The following is a 15,023-nucleotide window of genomic DNA, read 5'->3' as shown; positions in this document are numbered from 1 at the left end:
ACCCTTTCATATCCTTCAGTTCTATTTCCAAGGAGACAATCGTACAATAGAAATTGAAATATATTTAATTAATTTTCATTGAAATTCAAACATCGTTAATAATTACAGTGTTCATTATTTTTGGGCAGCCATCTTACGGTTGGTTTTTATGTATTTCATTGGCAATTACTTTTTTACTTTCCTTATATTAATAATCTTTTTTTTTTACTTTAGGAGCAGAGCAAGGATCACCTGTGGATTATCAAGCATTAGTACAGGCACTTCAATTTGCTGAGTTGTAAGTAAATTCTTTTCTCCATCGTGTTTATTATTACTTATGTCGGAGATATTTAGAACATATACATCTAACCGGAATGAAAAGGATATACAAAAAATCCATCACAGTAGAATAGTATCATAATTTCTGATCTTGTTAATACACTTAAGAAAATGGAAATTGCAACACCATGAAGGCATTGGTCGTTAGTGTTGATTTTCAAGATATTGAACGATGCCATGTAGGTATGTAAACGATCAAAGTTTCAGACCCATTGGATTGTTGCTATAGGTCTCCCCACGTGATTGGTCGTGGAGGAATCAACTCCAGTATACGGACTCTGGTGTAGCATAGTTGACTTGCAGTCTGTGCAGTGAAGTGTTCCCCATCAAACATGCCTCAATGACAGAGAAGAGCACGCTATCAACAACTGTCGCTGTTTGAGAGGGCTCGGATAATTGGGCTGTGTGAGGCTGGATTATCGCTAAGGACTATCGCTGCACGTGTTGGCCGACAGGCATCTACGGTACAACGTGTATGGCAGCAGTGGTCACATGAATGTACCCTCACTCGTAGACCTGGCACAGACCCAGCGCGACAGACAACTGTGAGAGAGGATCGCTGCATCATTCGGATGGCCCAGGTGGAACCCCATGCAACAGCAGCACCAATTCGAGCAGCTGTAGCACCCCACGTTACACAACAAACAGTTGGTAATCGCCTGCATGCAGCTGGCTCACAAGCCCGTGTCCCTGCAGAAGGTGTTCCATTGACCCCACAGCGACGTGTAAGGCTGGCCTGGTGTCGAGAAAGATCGACGTGGGTCGACGAATGGCATAGGGTCGTCTTTAGTGATGAATTGCACTTCTGTCTTGCCCGCAATGATCGCCGGAATCGTGTGCGCCGATGTACCGGGGAGAGGGGCGGCCCAGATCTTATTGTCGAGAGGCACACAGGGCCAACACCAAGCATTATGGTCTAGGGAGCCATTGGCTTTAATGTGAAATCACAGTTAGTGCTTGTTGAGGGCATATGACTGCTCGACAGTACGTTGATAGGATACTCAATCCAGTGGTTGTCCCTATGATGGCGAACATTGCTAATGGGATGTTTCAACTGGACAATGCCCGGGTTCACACTGCACGCATCTCCAGAGAAGCTCTCCATGACATCACAACCTTAGAATGGCCTGCCAGATCCCCGGACCTCAGTCCTATTGAGCATGTGTGGGACATGATGGGTCGACAACTGGCTAACCGTCCTCAGCCACCCACAACTCTGGAACAACTGACCCATGCAGTGCAGCAAGCATGGGCCACAATTCCTCAGTAAGAGATCCAGGTCCTTATTGACTCCATGCCTCGACGAATTCATCAATGTATTGCAGCTTGTGATGGGCACATCCTGTATTGATTGTTGTCCAAAGTTGCAGTCAGAGGGACCTGAAAGTGTAATCATCGAATCACAACCAAACACTCGTCCTGCATGTTCAATTGCAGCAATGTAGCACCACTCGTTCTGGGTGTTGCAATTTCCATTTTCCTCAGTGTATCATGCCTGTGGACAACATGAGAGTGCCTGAAGGGAGACTTACACAAGTCTTGTCATCAAATGAAACAAAACTGTAAGAAAAGTAATACTGACCAGAGCAAACCAGAACTACACTTTAGTTCATAAATTATTGACATCAGCAGTTTTCTCTTATTAACCATTACTGTGCAGTATTCTTATTTATTTCATTGTCACTCTCTTAAATAGAAAAACTGCCTCATATATAAAGTATTATCATTTGTATGTGATATTCATATATAAATTACAACTCCTTATAGAGTGTATGATATCATCATCATCATCATCATCAACATCCTTTAACCAACTCCAGTCGCCTGGGTGCTGTACAAGAGCGCTCTCTAACGTCTTTTGGACGTCTGCTCCTCTCAACTGCTAAGCTTGGACTGTGTCACACATTCCTTGGCATCATGCCAGATTGTTATCTTGCTGGGAACATTTTGCTGATATTTACCATTGACATCATTAGTTTCAGGGGAAATGTTTTTTTTTAAAGTCATTTATGGCAAAATAACTTGGAAATTAAACGAGCAATTTTTTACAATTTATGTTTGAACGTTAGTAATCACACAGTAGGGCAGTCCTGACAGCATAAAAATCCTGTGCTGGACTTCACTTGACAACAAGTTGTTCTGTTTATAATTCCTGTGTTGTTGGGTTACACCTGCTTGATGAGCATTGGCACTATGCTTCTGCCTTCTGTTGACATCAGTGTGGACTCCTGTTGAGGTATATTCTCTTTGAAAAGATCCCTTGATGGGAGTTATCTCAAGGCCATTCAGTTTGAAAACAACTGTTGTCTAGCAACATGACTTCATTGGAAGATCATAAGAAAGAAATGCTGAGAGATATTTAAACTAAAGTGATGACATTTTATTGATAATGGAAATGCCGCGCACTCAAATTCTGCGCCTAAAGAACTCCTCTATTGGTAAAACAGTGAAACTGAAACTACACCTACTTAGAAATTTAATCAGAAGATGTCACAACTAAAATATCGAGTAATTTTGTTATTGTGCAGTTGCCCACACTGACTGACTTTATCAGTGTTTTGGTTGCCATTCATCAAGAAGTTTGGACATTCTTCCACAGATGACACTACTAAAAACTATGATCATGCACCCTGGTGTGAAGTGAAAGAACTTTTGATTTAAAGAAGTTTTGTATTTATAAGTTTTTTTTTACTGATTGATGTTCATTTATTTTTGGGTTGGCAATATTTACCTTTTCTTTCCGCCAGTTTTGAGTCCAACCAATCACTAATTTCTGTAATTAATTTTCCACCTATCACAGGCTTCTTCTCCGATTCTGACTGTTACCTTTGAAATCTACCAATAAAATTCGGTGGGTGTGTCTTGTTCATGAATGATCTCGAACCTTCCCTGAGGGTTTATAAACTGCGGATTTTCACGTCTCTTGGCCAATTGATTGTCATCTTACTAAGAGTGTGTGTCAAAGCAGGAGGCGGGAGGCCTCTTTCATCAGGCAGCAGTACATCTACCAGGTAATGGCCACATAACATCTTTCTTTCTTGCTAGCTCCGCAGTTTAACCCGAGGGAAAGGTCCGAATTATTAACTATGTAACCTTCTTTTCTAAAATGTAACTTCTGTCAGCTAATGTAAAAAAGTTCATAAAATCTTCTACTGTAAATCGGGGATAGAGAGTGATGTACCCTCTCGAGCTCCCCTTCATCTTGGTGTGAGGTGACTATGCTTTGTAACTGTTTTTCTTCCTTTCCGTAATGCATTAATTTATCCTCATATGAGTCACCTCAGTAGTTTGGGAATAGCCCCTGTTTCATTGGCCTAGTGCCCTTTAGGTTTTAAGAGTTCATATCTAGGAGCGCAAGCATACGCCTCCATTCATTTTGTGTTCGGGCCATTTATTTAACCGTTATTCTTTTTACATGAAGGTCCAGTAAGTTGGGTATTAAATAACCCTGTATATCATTTTCCAATTGTGAGTTGTGCCTTGAGAGGCCAGGAATTGTAAGTTGATGTTGCCTTGAGTAGGTTTGGAAAACTGAGAGCCTGTTAGCTCTTTTTCAAAGTAAGATTTATGAATGCCTCTTGAAGGCTAGATGTTGTAATTTTGGGAGCAAGTGCTCTTTGAATTAGGGGATTTCTGCCCTTGTATAAATGTGTGCTCTTTTGTAAATTTGAGCTAGGAGCTCAGGAAAAGTAAAGCAAGGGGCTTGAAGCCCAGATTTTGTAAAAGTCACTAATTTTGGATTTTCTTGTCTTGTTTAAAATTTGTCATTGTACCTGACGTGTCATTGTTATGAAAAATTCTTAAGTTTGTAGTTCTGAAAATATAATCTTCAGTTTAAGTTTTAAATTCAATTCTTGTTATTGTAGTTAGACCCATTCACCCCAGCACCTTCTTTCACCTTTTCTGCTCCATGGGTAACCCCGTAACAGAAACGATTTGTGATTAAGTATAATTTTACAAAGTTTATTCCACCTACTCAATACAGTACAATAATTGCAATGTCTATAAATACATTACAAAATGTTATCAAGGAACTAGTTTCGACCCTATGTGGGTCATCATCAGCCTAAATAAGATACACTTTTGATTTGCCGAAGTCCTAGGATGAAATTACATTGCGGAATAAAAATAAAAAAATTAGAAGAGTTAACTGTGTATGTGGTATGGTAATATACATATAAAATGGTGGAGTGAATGAAATGTTGATAGATAAAATTACGTTGTACTGATCAATAAAAAATTTTAAAAAATTTTGGTGTACATATGTTGCAATTAGACTGTGAGAATAGTATCACAACGGTTTTGCACATTGACAATTAAAATTGCACATTGAAAGTATAAAATGCTGGTCTGGATATGAAGTGCATCTTCAGGTAGAAAATTGAATGTTTGCATGTTGAACATTGGTCTGTCTTGGTTAAAGTCCAATATTTCTGATACAGAAAATAAATGTAGGCAAAACCGTGCGACTTCTTAGTTGCACACTACCGGTCAAGTCGTTCACATTGCGCGCAAGGTTCTATTGGTTCCAGCTTGGATTGGGAATTCTCCTTTTATTACAGGAAGAATCCATCTACATATATAAAATTGTCTGTACATTGCTCAGAATTTGAAAATAATGGTATTTATGTATTGGTCATGTCCATAGTAACAAGAAAATGCACTTTTTACTTTTCCGTAATTTCTGTCTGTCTGTCTGTCTTTCTGTCTGTCTGTCTGTATGTATGTACACGCATCACGAGAAAACGGTTGAAGAGAATTTAATGAAAATCGGTATGTGAAGTCGGGGGATGAGCCTCTACAATCTAGGCTGTAAATTATTTTACTCACGCTGAGTGAAATGGTAGTTTAGGGGAAGGTCTAAAATTGAATTCTCAGCTATTTATGTTATTAGTGGTCTAATGAAAATCGGTATGTGAAGTCGGGGGTTGAGCCACTACAATCTAGGCTATAAATCATTTTACTCACGCTGAGTGAAATGGTAGTTTAGGGGAAGGCCTAAAATTGAATTCTCAACTATTTATGTTATTAGTGGTCGTATTTTAAAGAAAGTGGGTAAGCGAAGTTGGAGAATAAATTGCTACAATCTAGGCTATCAATCATTGTATTCACGCTGAGAAAAATGGTAGTTTAGGGGAAGGCCTAAAATTTAATTCTTAAATATTGTTGTTATTAGTAGTCCTATCTTGATGAAAATTGGTATGCAAAGTGAGGAAATAAGTCACTATAGTCTAGGCTATAAATTATTTTATTCACGCTGAGTAAAGTGGTAGTTTAGGGGAAGGCCTAAAATGTAAATCTCAATTTTTCTTATTAGAGGTGTAACCGATGAATGCTACATAACTAAGGTTATGTAGTATTAAATTTCCTATTATTCATGTCTTATACATTGTTACCGTACTGGCTATGATCACAAAGATATTCATGAATTTGGATTTTTGTTACTAAGTCCATATCAGCGCAGAGTAACGAGAAAATGGGTAAACAGTATTTAATGAAAATAGGTATGTAAAGTCGGAGAATAAGAAACTACAGTTTACGGTATAAAATATTTTACAAATCACAGAGTCGAAAGAAAACTAAATGTGTAGGCCTACAATATAGAAAGCTCATAACATTGATCAACAATAACATTACATTGACCATTGTTTGTCGTGATGTGCTTTGTGTCTTCTGTTGCCCCTCATCTCCGGTAGATAGGATTACTGCTGCGTACAGAGTATTTTTTATTTGATTTACCGACATAGATAGGTTTTATGGCGACGATGGTACAGGAAAGGGCTAGGAGTGCATTAGGCCTTAATTAAGGTACAGGCCCAGCATTTGACTGGTATGAAAGTGGGAAACCACGGAATACCATCTTCAGCGCTGCCGACAATGGGGTTCGAATCCACTATCTCTCGGATGCAAGCTCACAGCTGCGCACCGCTAACCACACGGTCAACTCGCCCAGTCGTACAGAGTGTAACAGCCTGCCTGAATATTGATGGGAAGTAGCTGGGGAGTCAGATAACGTTCTTCTTAGCATGCCATTCCCCTGGTTTATACATTTTCTGATACTACTGGTACGTAACACACTGGATCATCATAGCATTCGGGCTATTCAATCCCTACTCTGAGGCACTGATTGAAATTAACAGTGTGCATATTTAGCGGAATAATGTATATATAATGAAACCTTCTGTACATAATATAATTTTTCTACTGTGTGAATTTTCAGTATGAGTGAGAGGATGGGTGAAAGTTCATGGGATCCCGAGCGAGTGAGACTGTATGCAAGTATGAGTGAGTCGGCCTAGCTAAAGTATATGTGGGGATTCTAGGAGATAGAAACGGAGAGAGACAGACAGACAGACACACACACACACACACTCTCTCTCTTACAGGTCTTGTGAGTATAATGTAAATATGCCTTGTAAATACGGTAACTGTATAGAAGCACTCTATGTTGAATGTTATTGTATATTTGAATGTTGTAATTTTGGTGATGGAGGCACTTTTGTGTATGCGGGGCTATTCCCTTTCTCCATCCTCTATCCATAAATTGTAACAACAATTAGTGGAAAATAAATAATAATAATAATTAAAGAAATGTGGTTTGTTTGTGGTTTTTTTTTTTTTACAATGTTTGATTCTTGTTCTCCTTCTTCCTCTTCACAAATGGATCACATAGGACTGTGCACAGTCAACATTTGTTGAACTTTCCTCCTTGCCTAACAGTTCTTCATTTTCATCAATTGTTGTAATTTCTGTTCCTCTGACCATGTACATCGTGTCGGTTTCTTCTCATCTTCCTCAAATCGCCTCGTGTGCACAATTTTTCTAATTACATTTCTATCCTGCTGATTTAGTGATTCTAATTCAGTGAGGTCTTTTTCTACTGCTTATTCCATTTTGATCTCTTATGTTTGATTTGCAGAAGTTCATGTATTTGATAAGTAAGTCTGGTGATATTCATTCTTCCCAAGTGGCTTAAAAATTGAATTTGTCACAGTCTCATTGTGTCAGTAAGTGTAGATAATTTTATATATATCCAAGTTTCATTTCGGGTAATGTATTCCATTTTTAATTTTGGGCCCTGAGATTTTTCTCATAATTTTCCTTTAATCTCTCATTGTTCCTTTAAGTTTTTATGATGTAAATTTAGCATTTCTGAAGCATTAAGAGCTTCATATTTGATCGCTGTTGATGAATGTTGCTGTTCCAGGACAAGCATCGTGTTGGTTGTTTGGGTTGTAGATGGAACATTTATAGACTAAGTAGTTCACACATGTTGAATTAATAAAGGCAATGCAAAGTTAGTTATGGGCTACACTAAAAGGTCTTTACTTGAGGGCATCCAAAATTTGTGGACCAAACCAGGTTGACAATGTTCAAAGAATAAAGCAAAATGCCATTTCTGTAGTACCCTTGTAAAAACGTTATAATATAAATGGAGGTACATGCTTCCCCTGGTGCACTGTCCTGATTTGTCCTACATAGGAGGCCTGCAGTGGTGTCTGTTGTTGTTTAAAGGTGCCTAACTTCTAGGTCATCAGTGCAGTTGTGTCTATATGGCACATTAGCCATACTGGACTGAAATGCAGGTAATTTCACAATTTAAAATGCCTAAAGAGCTTGAATGTTCTTAACATTTGCAATCGATAAAATTAATTTATAGTTTTATCTTGTAAACTTAATTTTTAAAATAAAATTCCTGTTATGTAATGACTTGCCATTATATAAAATCTTACACTGGGGTATTGTGGTGAAAGTATTAGCTCTACCATAAACCTTAACATGGCTAATTTTCTTATGTGAAGCTAGTAAGGTAATGGAAAGTGGTGAGAGGAGGTGGCTTCATCGATTTCCTGGGTTTAGTTCTGTTCATATGGCAATCTTATTACTGTACTCCATATTATCCTACCTGGATTTCTTTTATTTAAACTTACATTAGGATTTTTATTTCTTAAAACATTGTATTGATTCTTTTGTGTATCCTATGACAGGTCTCCCGAACCAAGAATTGGATCTCCAGTGGCCCATTTACCACAAGGTAAACACATTTTTTTTTTAAATTTCATTCACGTAGGTTATATACAGATTTAAAGGTTTAAGTTTACAGTGGATTTTGATTTCATCATACAGTTAAATGTAAATAGCCTATGTCTGATCTTAATAGACATCATACAACTTGCTATTTATTTAACCCGCTTGGAGCGAGGTGGTAGTGTGAGCACCGGCCCTTTAAATTGCCAAAGCCGATTAGATTGGCCTTTGAAAATCCAGTGTGATATACGTTACTTTTTGGCAACCTATAGTGATGTGCATACTTTTGTGACAACCTATAGTGAAGAGGCTACAAGTTACTGTGTGCCTGACCTTGCTTTGGTCACAATAGTTATTCCCTGTGTTTAGAAATTCTGGTAATTGGTCAGTAGGAAATTGCTCCTTGCAAGTGAGTGGATTTGTGAAAGCAAAATGGCAAATGTTTTATGTAATTTTTGTTTTTAATTTTTTCAGCAGGTGTTTATGATGAAAATTTAATAGAGTATTTGGAACAGTGCAAAGTTAATGCGGATAATTTGTTATCGGATAGCAATAGTGAATTTAGTTCAGAGAGCAGTGACGAAATTATACCGGACTCCCCTCTGGATCACCACAGCTAAAGACGAGACGTTTATTTGTTTCTAAAAGCACTAAAACTACTATGAATGTGGTGGTAGATGAAACTAGTGATGACAAAGATGATGATAAGTAATGTCTCTGGAGAACATTTTATGGGAATTTCTCCCAATGAACCAGATAACATACCTCTTGTCTCCTTCATGGAACTTCCCAGACTTAAACATGCCCCTCCATCTGAATCCTCATCCATATCAAATTTCAGTTTATTTTTCACTTCCTCTCTGCTAACCCTTATAGTTCATGTGGTTAGGGGCATGCAGCTATGAGCTTGCATCCAGGAGATAGTGGGTTCGAATCCAACTGTCAGCAGCCCTGAAGCATTTTCTTCACACTCCTAGACCTTTCCTATCCCATCATCACCATAAGACCTATCTGTGTCAGTGCGACGTAAAGCAAATTGTAAAAAAAAAAGTTATAGTCACAAGGATAAATCCCTACACTCACAAACTCCTTACATGTAATGAACTGTCACCCACCAGGCGAGTTGGCCGTGCGCGTAGAGGCACGCGGCTGTGAGCTTGCATCCGGGAGATAGTAGGTTCGAATCCCACTATCGGCAGCCCTGAAGATGGTTTTCTGTGGTTTCCCATTTTCACACCAGGCAAATGCTGGGGCTGTACCTTAATTAAGGCCACGGCCGCTTCCTTCCAACTCCTAGGCCTTTCCTATCCCATCGTCGCCATAAGACCTATCTGTGTCGGTGCGACGTAAAGCCCCTAGCAAAAAAAACAAAAAAAAACAAAAAACTGTCACCCAATTCCTGATTTTGATGTTGGAGAGGCATTACAATTAATGAAATAAGGGCATTCATTGCTGTCATCCTGAGTATGGAAGTAATAATAAAACCTACTATTGTTTCTTATTGGAGTACTCAAGATAATTTCTTTACCCCCTTGGTTTTGTCAAATGTTTCCAACAAATAGATTTCAGCTTTTTTTTTTTTAAATTCATTTTGTTGACAATAGTCAATAGCTTTCTCCTCCTGGGTCTCCACACTATGGCCCCTGTGCTCGATTTCAGCCACTTGTAGACCATGCTAATAAACTATTTAGACATCATTATACTCCTCACCAGCAACCCTTCATAGATAAAAGTTTAGTTGGAACTAAATGCCCTCCACAACTAGTTCAATGTATGCTGAATAAGCGCCATTATAAGTGGGGATAAAATTTTGGATGTTGTGTGATGCAGTTAGTAAAAATTGTGTTGGGATTTTATGTATCGAGTAAGAAAATCCATGGAAGACAAGAACGAAATAAAAAATAATGGATGAGAATACACTGTAGTGATGAAACTTTTGTCTCTAAGGAATTATGTTATGAAAGGTTTTCACATTTACACAGATAATTATTTTACATCAATCCCCCTTGCAAAACATTTATTACCAGCACTATGTGAAGAAACGGGAAGGGGTTACCAGCGGCTAAGAAAAAGCCATTAAGATTAGTTTGGAATAAATATTTCAGGCTGGGGCCAATTTTACTAGTGGGATCCAAACAGAAATTTTTTTTAAAAAATCAGGTGATGCTTATAAGTACATGTGGAGCTGCAATAGAAACAGAAGTGACTGCAACTGCTAGAAAACTTGATGTGATCTTGGATTATAATCATTATATTGGGGGGGACATTGATACAAATGACATGATGGTGTACTTTTATGTAGATGAACATTGGTCTTTTTAATGCTGGAAAAAAGTTGCATTCAGTATCATTTTGAGAATGGTCTTAAATTCTTATTTGTTGTATTTAGGAAAACGTAACAGACAAAAAAAAGTGACTAGGCTTCAGTTCTACTCCAGTATAATAGAATCCCTGAGTGCTGAATGGTTTGGGAACAGACAAGAAATTATCACAATTATTCCTGTGTGTGGCGTAAAAAAAAAAAATTCAGGTAAATTATGTAGCTCTCCGCAACAGAGAAAGAGGTCACGAACTATGTGCGTCAAATGCGGTAAAGGTCTGCATACTAAAGGAGCAGCTTTTCATAAGTGCCCTAAATTAAAAATGTAAAAAAAGATTTAAAGTTAGACTTGTTTCAACAAAAAGTCATGTTAAGCTTAAATATTTTCATTGTCTGTATAGTTCCTATTAGTGTCAGTAATAAGTGTTAGTTATCTGTTAATGTAAATATACAACTGTACTTCTAAGTGCTTCAACAGTGATCTAAAACTTTGGACAACAACACAATGTATCTGGTGATAAGTCTTCAGCTCGGCAGTTTTCGGTGTGTCAAATTATCTTGTCATGTTCCTTCTTGCTACTAGTGTCATATATTTGAATTTGTATTGTTTTTGTTTTCCTCATTCAGAGTAATTATTTTACAGAATTCTGTTCAGAAATAAATTCTCTATCATTACGCACATGCTGGTCCCCATGGGCCAGGCGTAACGTGCCTGCCTCTCACCTGGAGGCCATGGATTTGATTCCCGGCCAGGATAGGGATTTTTACCTGGAATTGAGGGTGGGTTCAAGGTCCATTCAGTCTAAGTGATTACAATTGATCAGCTATCTGGCTGTGGGATGGCAAATCTGGTCTAGAAAACCAAGAATAATGACTGAGAGGATTTGTCGCATTGATCACCTCTTATATTTTCACTTAGCAACTGCTTTACCTGCGTATTATGACAGATCTCTTCATTCCAGAACTTATCTCCTCCCGTTTTCTATAGCATTGACCTCAGGAACTTCATTTCTGCAGCTTGAAGTCTGCTACTATCTCCACTGTTGATCATAAAGGTTTCAAGGGCATATGTAGTTATTGGCACGAAAATATACCTCATAAAGGGTTTTCTGTGTACCTAAAGGTATTTGGTTATCCCATAGAAAAGACCTAACTTGGTGATAAAAATTGTTCTCCTTTTTGGACTCTGTTTCAGCAGAGGACTTTGTGTCACTAGTTACAATACTGCCAAGATGTTGAAAGTGGTTAACTTTTTCTAGTTTCTTGCTGTCCAGTTGGATGTTAAGCTGTAGGGCTTGCCTGGTGACTGGCATCGCTACTGTTTTTGTGCGGATGATTTTTTGGCCAAACTGCTTAAACTGCTGGTTCCAAGAGTTTAATTTCTGTTGAACTTCTTCTCCTGTTCCTCCCCAAGTCACCACATTGTCTGCAAAAATTAATGCATTGAAGTCCTCATTAGATTCATTCTTCACTCTCTTCATTATTTCATCCCTCACCATAATGAACTGGGGAGGTGAGCAAGTGCTGCCCTGTTGCACTCCTTTATTTGTAGTGTACCAGTCAGAATAACTATCTCCTATCTGGATACAGCTCTGGCAGTGGTTGTACAACATTTTTACCTTGTTCGTAAGATATACTGGCACTTTCCTTCTTTCCAGACATTCCTGTATTTTGTCCCGTATTTTTACCTTGTTGGTAAGATATACTGGCACGTTCCTTCTTTCCAGACATTCCCGTATTTTGTCCCTTGGCAAGCCGTCCTATGCCTTTTCTGTATCCAGGACGACAAAGATGGTATCTATTCCCTTCTCCCAGTGTTTTTCATTATCATCTTAACAGTGAAGATAAGGTCTGTTGTTCTATTGCTTCTAAACCCATAATGTTCCTCTTCAAGTTGTTGTTTAATAACGGCCTTTAATCGTCGTTCAATAATTTCTCCATCAACTTAACTCCATGTGACAGAAGTGTGTTTCCTCTGTAGTTGCCACATTTTTGCCTGCTTCCTTTCTTGATGAGGGGGCCAGTGATGCCTTTTGTCCAGTCTTCTGGGATCTTCCCTTCTTTCCAGAGGATGTTCAGCACTCTATATAACCATTGAAGTCCATGAATCCCAGTGGCTTTGATCATGTCTGTACTCACCTCATCTATGACTTGTGATTTGCCCTTGCTCATACTCTTCTGACCAAGACAGTGGTGTGTTATGCACTTCAGTCTTTTCTAACATTTCTGGCTTTTATTGTCCTTTCTCTTTTAGATCCGTTCCATTATAGATCTGTACAAAATGATTCCCCATCTCTTTTTACATGTTCTTACTCTTCCATATGATAGTTACATCTCCTTTCTCTAGAGAATTTATTGGTGTAAATGGGATTCTTTTATTTTTCATGACCCTATAAGGTAGCTTCTTGTTGCTTTTACAGTCTCCTATCAATTTCTCAGTAAACTCTGTCCAACATTTTTCTTTTTCCAATTATTATCTTTGCTTTCCACTTCATTTCTTTGTATTTTCGATCTAATTCTCGTAGCCTGTCCATGTTCTTTTCTACACCCTTCTGGTTCTCCTTGTCCTTCTCTTTTCTTGCCATATTTCGTTCTCATATGGCACTTTGGATACCATCATTTCACCATGGTGTTTTCTTCTCTTTCACTCTTGCACTAGTCTTCCCAACAGTGTCAGTTGCAGTACCCACAACAACTTTCTTAAATTTTGTCCATTTTCCTTCTCCATTTCCTACATCTGCTCTGGGTAACTAGCCTCGAATTTTCTGTTGATATTCTTCCTGTTTCTCTAGTTTTCCCAATTCCTAAATGTAATTTTTGGGTATACATCTTGTTTTGACCTTTTCTACTGCACAGTTTCTCAGAGTCGCAGTAAGTAGCCTGTGATCGCTCTCCATACTTTCTCCTGGGAACACCTTCATATTGGTGATATGTGCCCCGGCTTCTTTATCAGATATAACATAATCAATCAATGATCTCTGTTCTCCATCCCAACTATATCTTGTGATTTTATGGCTAAGCTGTTTCTTTTAATAGATGTTCTTAATGATAAGATTGTTCCTCAGACAGAAATTTGGGAGGCATTCACCTTCTCTGTTCCTAGTTCCAAAGCCGTTAGGGCCAATCCCTAACTCATACCATATTCTATCCACACCAACTTGGGCATTTAGATCCCCTATTATGATTGTATTGTCCTCTTCTAAAAGTTCTTCCAGATTTCCAAGGAAAGCATATTTCTCTTCTTGTGCGCATCCAGACTGTGGTGCATAGACCTGGATAATATTCAGGACCTTTCCATTTACCTTGGTCTGTAGTTTGATTATTCTGTCACTGACATACTCTATAAATTTCATATACATAGATCCTTCATGCAAGTAATCTGATCCTACCCCATTCATTGCCGTTAGGATATCCCCAGATAGGGTATCAATACCACGCACTTTTCTAGCTCTCAACTTTGCTATCTGTTTGTGAACATTTATATTATCATAGATAAATTTCAGCACTTTGTCATTATTATTCACTTGTTCAACCTGGGCATTACTCTTATATCCAATTACCTTTACATACTGCTGACTGAATACTTCTGTTTTCTGTAAATCCTCACATGTACACTCCCCTTTTCCAAGCAAGTGGCTATGTGGTTTGGGTCACATAGCTGTCAGCTTATATTTGGGAGATACTAGGTTCAAACCTCACCATTGGCAGCCTTTGAGATGATTTTTCCCTTGGTTTTCCATTTTTACACCATGCAAATGCTTGGGCTGTGCCTTAGTTAAGGCCACAGTCAACTTCATTCCCATTCCTAGCCCTATGTTTGTGCGATGTAAAACAAAAAGAAAACACTCCCCCTTTCTTAATAATGATCCCTGGAATGACTTTCTTGTAACCTGTTCCTGCCTTACTTCCATTTTACACTAACATTCATATGACTGCTAGTTCTTCTTGTCTTTTTGCCATCAAATTTGCCTTGGCTGACGTTTTTGCTAAATTCAATTTTTAGTAAGTTCCTTGAATCTTTTCTTTCTTCCACAGCACTCATAACTCTATTTTTTTCTCTCCTGCACCTCCTCCTTAATGGCTTTATTTCTCTCTTATAATACAGTGGGTTTTTACTATTCCTTACCACTTTTAAATGTACTTTTAAAAGCTTTCACAATCCTGAAATATTGCTTTAAACCCATCCAATAGGAATTTCTTTTCAAAATCTTCCTTATGCCTGTCTTAATAAAAAAAATACAGCCTAATATTCCTACTTTTGCAACCTTCCCTTCAATCACCTCTCTTTTTAACTATAACAAAAGCAGCTTCATTATTACTTGCACCATCTGGCGCTTTGTTTCTCTACAGAGCTCAT

General features: G+C 38.2%; 1 long non-coding RNA gene across 1 annotated transcript in view; it reads left to right on the top strand.

The window, feature by feature from the left end:
* Positions 1–235: 235 nt before the first annotated feature.
* Positions 236–15,023, top strand: part of LOC137501168 (uncharacterized) — a 35,518-nt gene continuing 20,730 nt past the window's right edge. Inside the window, exons 1-2 of the long non-coding RNA XR_011018392.1 lie at positions 236–277; positions 8,307–8,353. This is a non-coding gene — a long non-coding RNA (uncharacterized lncRNA). The remainder of the gene's footprint in view (positions 278–8,306; positions 8,354–15,023) is intronic.

Source organism: Anabrus simplex, chromosome 6 (assembly GCF_040414725.1).
Source record: "Anabrus simplex isolate iqAnaSimp1 chromosome 6, ASM4041472v1, whole genome shotgun sequence".
In the NCBI taxonomy this organism is placed as follows: Eukaryota; Metazoa; Arthropoda; class Insecta; order Orthoptera; family Tettigoniidae; genus Anabrus; species Anabrus simplex.
Note: the sequence above shows the minus strand (reverse complement) of the source record. Positions and strands in the feature narration are given on the sequence as shown.